Source organism: Oncorhynchus masou, chromosome 27 (assembly GCF_036934945.1).
Source record: "Oncorhynchus masou masou isolate Uvic2021 chromosome 27, UVic_Omas_1.1, whole genome shotgun sequence".
Lineage (NCBI taxonomy): Eukaryota > Metazoa > Chordata > Actinopteri > Salmoniformes > Salmonidae > Oncorhynchus > Oncorhynchus masou.
Window position 1 is genome coordinate 13,388,617 of NC_088238.1, and position 10,157 is coordinate 13,398,773.

At 41.8% G+C, this 10,157-nt stretch overlaps 1 protein-coding gene across 1 annotated transcript in view; it reads right to left on the reverse strand.

Moving 5' to 3' along the window:
* LOC135516589 (plexin-A4-like) overlaps window positions 1–7,702 on the reverse strand; it is a 331,062-nt gene extending 323,360 nt beyond the window's left edge. The window contains exon 1 of the mRNA XM_064940936.1: window positions 7,147–7,702. The gene's annotated coding sequence lies outside the window, so the exon portion shown is untranslated. The remainder of the gene's footprint in view (window positions 1–7,146) is intronic.
* Window positions 7,703–10,157: the final 2,455 nt, after the last annotated feature.

Consider the following 10,157-nt stretch of genomic DNA (forward strand, 5'->3'; position numbering starts at 1 on the left):
AAACAGAGTCTTCCATTCAGATCAACTCCACAGACCCATCATTCAGCCTGACACCGCGGAGGCTCTGCTAGTGAGCATTCATACCAGCAAGCGGCTCACGAGCGGAAGTTTGGACACACACACACACTATCATGCCGGATTATGCGTGTGTGTGTGTGTGTGTCCAAACTTCTGCTTGGGCCACTGAGCAACATTCATGTCATTGTGGAGATTTCATTCATATTTCTCTGATTCAGTCATGTCTCCAATGATTTGAATATCCATTTGTATTTGAACTACACAGCACCTCATCTCAAAAATCAAGGCTGTACTAGTGGGAGTATATCAGTTCAGGGGTGTCACAATATTGACAAGGCCATGATCTCCAGGTCCAAATTCCAGCCACAACAGCAGCCAACAAACAGAGGCTAGTATGTCAACATTAAGTGCTTACAGGCCGATAAACGCTGCCGATAAACGCTGCCGTTAAATTCCTATAGGCGGGTGCTGATGGACAGTGCCAGTAGAATCAAGGCTGCTAGCTGAACTGGAAGGCACCAGATGACAGAGTATCCAAGTGTGTTGGGAACTAAATGTTTCCCCTTGAGATGGGCTGCCCACTGTGATGGGAGGAATGAGGTGCGATCAAATCAAATCAAATTGTATTTGTCACATGCGCCGAACACAACAGGTGTTGTGAAATGCTTACAGACGAGCTGGGATAGCACACACACACACACACACACACACACACACACACACACACACACACACACACACACACACACACACACACACACACACACACACACACAGGATGGAATACATACACACACACACACACATGCACAGGATGGAATACATACACACACACAGGATGGAATACACACACACACACACACACATGCACAGGATGGAATACATACACACACACATACACACTCCTCCTACCCTCTGCCAGCTGTTCCAGTTAACCTGCCATCCATGGCCAGACACAAAGGCAACCACTTATTCCCTCGAAGGTACATAGTGGAGCTGAGCCACAGATGAACAACAACTAGAACAGCAATACATTTGTATGTCTTTAGTTGTATTTTTGACACATGTAAGTCTGTAATGTCTACATGCTAATGTTCTAAATGTATGTAAATTGTAAATTATTTTTGTTTGTAATGTATTTTCCATTATGTATCGGCAGTGGTGTAAAGTACTTAAGTAAAAATACTTTAAAGTACTACTTAAGGAGTTTTTGGGGTATCTGTACTTTACTATTTATATTTTTGACAACTTTTACTTTTACTTCAATACATTCTGTAGACTGTAGCCTTCAAGCTCCCTGGCCCTGTTCTGACCCCTTACTGCAGCCTCCAGTCTTCCTAGCCCTGTTCTGACCCATTACTGCAGCCTCCAGTCTTCCTAGCCCTGTTCTGACCCATTACTGCAGCCTCCAGTCTCCCTGGCCCAGCTCTGACCCCTTACTGCAGCCTCCAGTCCCCCTAGCCCTGTTCTGACCCCTTACAGCAGCCTCCAGTCTCCCTGGCCCTGTTCTGACCCCTTACTGCAGTTCTCAGTCTCCTTGGCCCTAATCTGTGAAGAGCTCCCTCTCTCTAGGCACACTCTGCCCAGCATGGTCATCCATTGAATGGGGAGCCTAACACAATTCACTAATACAGCCCCGAAATACATATCCAATCCTTATACCATTTCAGAGGGATCTGAAGGGAACATATAGGCTAGAGTTAATGGATGGATAATGTATAGGAAATAATGTAGGAATGCATATATAGTGGATTGGAAACAGTGTAATAATATATACCTACTATAGTGTAATAAAGTATTTATACATTGTGTATAAGCTATAGTGTAATAATGTATACATACTATGATGTATAAGCTATAGGGTAATAATGTATACATATTATAGTGGATTGACTATAGTGTAATAATGTATACATACTATAGTGTATAAGCTATAGTGTAATAATGTATACATATTATAGGGGATTGACTATAGTGTAATAATGTATACATACTATAGTGTATAGGCTATAGTGTAATAATGTATGCATACTACAGTATATAGACTATAGTGTAATAATGTATACATACTATAGTGTGTAGACTATAGTGTTATAGGCTATAGTGTAATAATGTATGCATACTATAGTCAAATAATGTATACATATTATAGTGGATTGACTATAGTGTAATAATGTATACATACTATAGTGTGTAGACTATAGTGTAGTAATGTATACATATTATAGTGTAATAATGTATACATATTATAGTGTAATAATGTATACATACTATAGTGTGTAGACTATAGTGTAATAATATATACATATTATGGTGTGTAGATGTTAGTGCTATAGGCTATAGTGTAATAATGTATACATACTAGAGTGTATAGGCTATAGTGTAATAATGTATACATATTACAGTATATAGACTATAGTGTAATAATGTATACATACTATAGTGTATAGACTATAGTGTAATAATGTATACATACTATAGTGTGTAGTGTAACGGTTTTCCTGAGGTGAAGGAGAGGCGGACCAAAACGCAGCGTGGTGGTTATTCATGTTTAATATATAAATACACTATACATGAATAAACTAACAAAACAAGAAACGTGAAAACTCAAAACAGCCCTATCTGGTGCAAACACAGAGACAGGAACAATCACCCACAAACACACAAGTATGATTAAGTATGATTATGGTGTGTAGACGTTAGTGCTATAGGCTATAGTGTAATAATGTATACATACTATGGTGTATAGGCTATAGTGTAATCATGTATACATACTACAGTATATAGACTATAGTGTAATAATGTATACATACTATAGTGTATAGGCTATAGTGTAATAATGTATACCTACTACAGTATATAGACTATAGTGTAATAATGTATACATACTATAGTTTAATAATGTATACATACTATAGTGTGTCAAGAATATCTTGCAAACATAATAATGTATACCTACTATAATGTATACAGTGTAGACTTTAGTGTGGTGTGAAGTTGAACAGAGCTACTGCTATAGTAATCATGTTACGCATTCTGTATAGGCTAGTGTAATAAGCAGCCTGACTGGCATACTAAATAATGAGAAAACAAAGGAAATAAGAGAGTCAGAACGTGAAAGAATGAAAGACTATAGAAAGAAAGAAAGAAAGAAAGAGAAGAAAGATAGAAAGAAAGATAGAAAGAAATAAAGTAAAGAAAGAAAGAAAGTGAAAGAAAGAAAGCTATAAGAAAGAAATATTATAGAATAAAGTATAAATACTATAGTGAAAGAAAGTAGAAAGAAAGAAAGGGAGAGAGAAGGTTTCTGTAAAGCTGCATTATGAGTCAAGGACCTCCATCCCTCTATCCAGCAGGAGAGAGCACTATGCTTTCTAAGGTCTAAAGAGATAGCGGTGTGGCAGTGACTGGATATTAAATAGACACTCTTCCAGGTTGCCTACTACACTACACGTCCCAGTGGCTGTCTGGCTGCTGTGTAGACTGGTCTATAACCACAGACTAATAAAGAAAGCTTTCAGCTTCTCTGTGATTCTGGTGCTCCCATAACACCAGACTACTGAGCTGCTGAACGCAGGATCACCTCTCCCACTACTGACTATAAAGCCTACTCAACACAGGATCACCTCTCCCACTACTGACTATAAAGCCTACTCAACACAGGATCACCTCTCCCACTACTGACTATAAAGCCTACTCAACACAGGATCACCTCTCCCCCTACTGACTATAAAGCCTACTCAACACAGGATCACCTCTCCCACTACTGACTATAAAGCCTACTCAACACAGGATCACCTCTCCCACTACTGACTATAAAGCCTACTCAACACAGGATCACCTCTCCCCCTACTGACTATAAAGCCTACTCAACACAGGATCACCTCTCCCCCTACTGACTATAAAGCCTACTCAACACAGGATCACCTCTCCCCCTACTGACTATAAAGCCTACTCAACACAGGATCACCTCTCCCCCTACTGACTATAAAGCCTACTCAACACAGGATCACCTCTCCCACTACTGACTATAAAGCCTACTCAACACAGGATCACCTCTCCCCCCTACTGACTATAAAGCCTACTCAACACAGGATCACCTCTCCCACTACTGACTATAAAGCCTACTCAACACAGGATCACCTCCCCCTACTGACTATAAAGCCTACTCAACACAGGATCACCTCTCCCCCTACTGACTATAAAGCCTACTCAACACAGGATCACCTCTCCCCCTACTGACTATAAAGCCTACTCAACACAGGATCACCTCTCCCCTACTGACTATAAAGCCTACTCAACACAGGATCACCTCTCCTCCTACTGACTATAAAGCCTACTGGCACAGGATCACCTCTCCCCCTACTGACTATAAAGCCTACTCAACACAGGATCACCTCTCCCCCTACTGACTATAAAGCCTACTCAACACAGATCACCTCTCCCCTACTGACTATAAAGCCTACTCAACACAGGATCACCTCTCCCCCTACTGACTATAAAGCCTACTCAACACAGGATCACCTCTCCCCCTACTGACTATAAAGCCTACTCAACACAGGATCACCTCTCCCCCTACTGACTATAAAGCCTACTGGCACAGGATCACCTCTCCCCCTACTGACTATAAAGCCTACTGGCACAGGATCACCTCTCCCCCTACTGACTATAAAGCCTACTGGCACAGGATCACCACTCCCCCTACTGACTATAAAGCCTACTCAACACAGGATCACCTCTCCCCCTACTGACTATAAAGCCTACTCAGCACAGGATCACCTCTCCCCCTACTGACTATAAAGCCTACTCAACACAGGATCACCTCTCCCCCTACTGACTATAAAGCCTACTCAACACAGGATCACCTCTCCCCCTACTGACTATAAAGCCTACTCAACACAGGATCACCTCTCCCCCTACTGACTATAACGCCTACTGACACAGGATCACCTCTCCCCCTACTGACTATAAAGCCTACTCAACACAGGATCACCTCTCCCACTACTGACTATAAAGCCTACTCAACACAGGATCACCTCTCCCGCTACTGACTATAAAGCCTACTCAACACAGGATCACCTCTCCCCTACTGACTATAAAGCCTACTAACACAGGATCACCTCTCCCCCTACTGACTATAAAGCCTACTCAACACAGGATCACCTCTCCCCCTACTGACTATAAAGCCTACTCAACACAGGATCACCTCTCCCCCTACTGACTATAAAGCCTACTCAACACAGGATCACCTCTCCCCCTACTGACTATAAAGCCTACTCAACACAGGATCACCTCTCCCACTACTGACTATAAAGCCTACTCAACACAGGATCACCTCTCCCCCTACTGACTATAAAGCCTACTCAACACAGGATCACCTCTCCCCCTACTGACTATAAAGCCTACTCAACACAGAATCACCTCTCCCCTACTGACTATAAAGCCTACTCAACACAGGATCACCTCTCCCCCTACTGACTATAAAGCCTACTCAACACAGGATCACCTCTCCCCCTACTGACTATAAAGCCTACTCAACACAGGATCACCTCTCCCCCTACTGACTATAAAGCCTACTCAACACAGGATCACCTCTCCCACTACTGACTATAAAGCCTACTGACACAAGCTCTATATGAGCCATAAGGGTTACAGCATTTTAGCCTGATTCTTTACACATAGTGCACAGCGTTACCCCCAAGCAGCCCAGTGTTTGGAGCTAAATATTGAAGATATTCTATATGTATAACAAATGTAGTATGTCCTTGAAAAATTGATATAGCCTACAGTAATGAATTGCTATACATGTATTCCAGTTGTGTGGCATGTTGTTCTGTCAAGAAGAGGATTGGATCAAAGACGTTGTCATGACAATTTAACAGTGAGGTTAAATGACTTTTTGACTTAAAGCTACCTTGCTCACTATCCGTGCTCTCGGACACAGGCGTGCCCTAAGAGCATTTATGTAATAGCCTATATCGTATAAGGCTGCACATGGACATTTATAGAGTGATTTCAAATACTCTATAATAGCCTACTCATTCTGTCTCTCTCTCACACACAATATATATATATATATATATATATATATATATATATATATATATATATATATATATATATATATATATATTTACATATATATAGTTATTTTCTTTTTTTTGTTTTACTATATACTGGAAAATCAAAGAGTGAATGGAAAAACCAAAATCACTTGACCAGACAAGCTACGGATCTCCCTTCCCAAACCCAAAACCATATCGGTCATGTACCTAGACCTCGGGCACTTGAGTGGAGACGTGCGACGCACAGCAATGCAGCCCGCAACTTATCATCGGCGACGCTTTCCAGCTACGGAGACGGGAGATGTGCCATTTGAGGTTACAATAAATGTTTCATGATGCAACGTGCGCTTTCCACGAGTGACAGACCACATGAAAACAGAGACGCCGTGCACAAGCTACGCGGTGACTCTCTGAGATGTATCATATGAAACATCTGGTCCTACACAGTGGGAGGTGAATTATTGGATGTCATTGCGCCAGGATATATCAACGAGACGAGAGAGTGGTGGGGAAATATCCACCTCTTGGTGCAATAGGATGTCACATAGCATACTGCAGAGCCGACTGTTGTACGAAGGTGGACAAATGTCTCTTAACACACTGCGAAATGCTGCCACCCCATAGGCTACATTCCCTAATATCACTTGGTCAATATCACTTTACCTACAGAGTTCAGCGCGGGCAGACGCGCGTACGCATTTGGGCAAGTAAATGCTCCAAATGAATGAAGCAGTACACATGCTCTAAAGCGTTAAACGGCAGACAAATGCACCACAACTGCACATAGAATAGCATCAACAATAAATGACGCAATCTTATTCTATATCAGAGTGGCGATGGTGGGAAAATTGTAAGAGGTAATAAAAAAAACAGAAATCCCAAACCCGCAAGAGAAGGATGGTGCAGTGTTCTCCGCGCGGCATGGCTATACGGCAGAGAGCAGGTATACACGCCTTTACCTGGTGCAGAGGCATCCGCGCCCCAATTCTTCAAAAAAGAACACGATAAAGACCAAAAATAATAGTCCCGTTAAATGACCACCCTGTGACAAGCCCGTCCTTACCTGTAATCGCTGCGGATATCAGTTTACAGCCGCAGTCGCATTGACACTGCGGTAACAGGCACGTTGCGATGAATCCCAACTCCTTTACTTCCAAATTACAACGAGATGCGTAAAAAGAAACACCTTTTGGTATCCTAATCCACAGGGCTGTGATGCTTCTTTATGAATTGGTCCGCTCGAAATCCTCCGCAGCGACGTGTTACTCAAAAGCATGAGAATCCAGCGCGAAAGGAAATAGCAGCAGGATCCCAACAACACTTCCGATCAGCGAGTCCCTCTCCAGCCACTATGCCGCTCCGAGTGGACTCAGACCCGGCGGGATCGCAACACCTCCCATCCCAAACGCGGACGCACTTATGCCTTGAAAATCGCTGCACTGTAGGATTCCGCAAGAGGCTGTGTGTGTCGCGCTGTAGATCAGTGCGATACTCCCAACTGAAAGGCGTTGTGTGATGCTGCGACGAGAGGGGATAAGAGAGAGAGGGTGCTTTTCGAGTTTGCAGGTTCCGAGCTGACAACTGAGTAACTGGGCAGGGATTTGAGTGTATGGCGCTATGCCGGGGCGCAAGGAGCGACTGTCTTGTTTTACCAAGCCTTCTGACTCGCCCGCAGTGACATCTCGGATCGAGGGCTGTGATTGGGCTAATTGTAAAATTTCACTGGCAGCAATCACAGAAGCGCAGCTCACATGATGAATGAGAGGCATATGCTGAAGCCCGCAGCCAGCGAATGTATTTTCTATGTTTATGTAATGCATTCATTCCAGCGTGAAAGGGATTTGGCTATGCCAAAGGGAATACACATGAATACAATACTGCGGGTGAAATGATCATCGGATTTAAATATCTAATCAGAGCATCATTTGAAGATGGAGATTAGGGAAATTAAATATAATTAAGACACTTGCTCTGTGTCGAGGGATTATCTTATTTTGTCGTTGAATTTTTTTTTAGTTTCTAACAGCTAATCAAGATATTGTCTTTCCGTTGGTATTATGATATTTACGAATGCCTATGCAATAACATTTAAAACTAGAAAAGCCTTTTCAGTAAGACATTCACAAAAAGAATAATACATTAATTGTAGGCTCCATTCCTAATTTGCCTTACCAATTAGGCATAATAGTCACATTTTCAATGATAAGGTCAACAAGCCACATTGAGATAGACCTACAGACAAGGGATAATATGATTCACAAAACAGTGAATGATTATTTTCCATGGTTTTGTTTTATAGGTGGGAAATAATTTGATTGCAGTTATGTTACCACAGACAAAAGGGCAATTGAAGTTAAATAGCCTACCAGAATAGTAAGCAAATGTTAGGCCTACACCACACAGTCCATGATTAAAATTCACGACTGACATTCTTTCTTATCTGCAGCCTACTCTACTTTACACCCTGCATACCTGACTGGGCAAGTTAAGAAAGCTGCAACCGTGCTGCAGCTACTCTTCTGACCCTGTGGGTTTTGTCTAGAAGGGATACAGCTTCGGTCAAAATGGACTTTTCTTAGCAGGTTTAGAAGAACTAAAGTGGCAGGTTTTGATAATTAACGCAGCAGGTTAGGATACTTAGGTTAGGGTTAGGGTTAGCTAAAATGCAAAAAAAAACGAATAAGCAACCTTTGACGCCAATTTGACAAAAGCTGTATACCATCTAGACATGACCCTCACTGTGCTGCTCTCCGTTGGCAAGGGCACTGCGCTTTGAAAACCTGCATCATAGCTCCACCTGCAGGCCAATCAAGAACTGCAGTTGGTTTTCTGTCACTGCCCCATGCATTGTGAACCAAACCTTGATTTTTGGCGTTTCAAACCTTGACATGTAGGTGTTAGACATTTCTAAGCACAATTTGAAGTTAACTGTATTTTCTTGTTTGAGATAGAGAGATAGCCAGGGTTAAGAAAATAACACAACAAAAACAAAACAGCCTACCAACCTGACCTGTATCTGGTGTCCCAGTGGCTTGCCATAATTGGTCAAAAGCAGGGTCCCTAAGCAAGATTTGGTCTAAGCAAGATTTGGTGAGGGGGGTGGGCCCCTCCACGCCCTGATTTTGATGGGTAGCAACCTCACCGCAAAATATTTTAGTGGCCCTCCTCTTGATGGTGGAGAGAAAGTGTTACATTTTACAAGTTCATGTCCTGCAATTCTACACATTTTGCCATGTGGTGTAGAGAAAATGTTGCGGTTTTAAAGCAAGTTTTCTGCAATTCTACATATTTTGCCCCAGGGCAGAGAATTTTCTTGAAGTTTTACATCTCATTTCCAGAAATTCTACAATTTGTTTGCAGTGACTTATGTCATATTCATATGATATCTGAGTTAGAATGACTAACACAATCAATGGGGGCTCCCTGAAGGTCAGAGCCCCTGGGCACTTGACCAGACAATAGGTATTTGGTAATGATTATTACTAAGTTGACGCAATTGTCTTTATTGAGACATGTGTAATGGAAACAACAGAGATATTTTCTAAAGATAGACGTTAGGTTAACTTTCTTTATTGAGACAAATGGTGATGGAAAAAGTGTTTTTCGAATAAAGGATGATTGCCAAATCATGTTGAAGGTATGTGCACATGACGTCTCATGTAACTAACTGTTCAGCTCCACTCCACATGTTATTCTAAATGCCTACTGCAGCGTTCCCCATTTTCATTGTTGGACATAAAAGACAAAACAACACCAGTAAATCAGCTCCAAGTGATTTCAATTATGGTAATATGTTCCCAAGTATTCCCACAAATAATAGAAAGCCACTTGATGATATACAGATGTAAGCAAGCTGTCAATTTGCATTCTACAAATTATTTTCAATGATGTTCTGGCCCCTAAACCATCCAATGAAGAAACATGTGTCCAGTGACTGAATCTAGTGGATGATCCCTGGCCTACTCCTTGCTAAATAGTTTTTAAACTGTAAAAATACATTTGATTTGCAGGACAAGGATTGTCTTGACTTGCAAGAATGCTTGTATTTCTTAACCTTGCTTTTCTGGTTGCCTG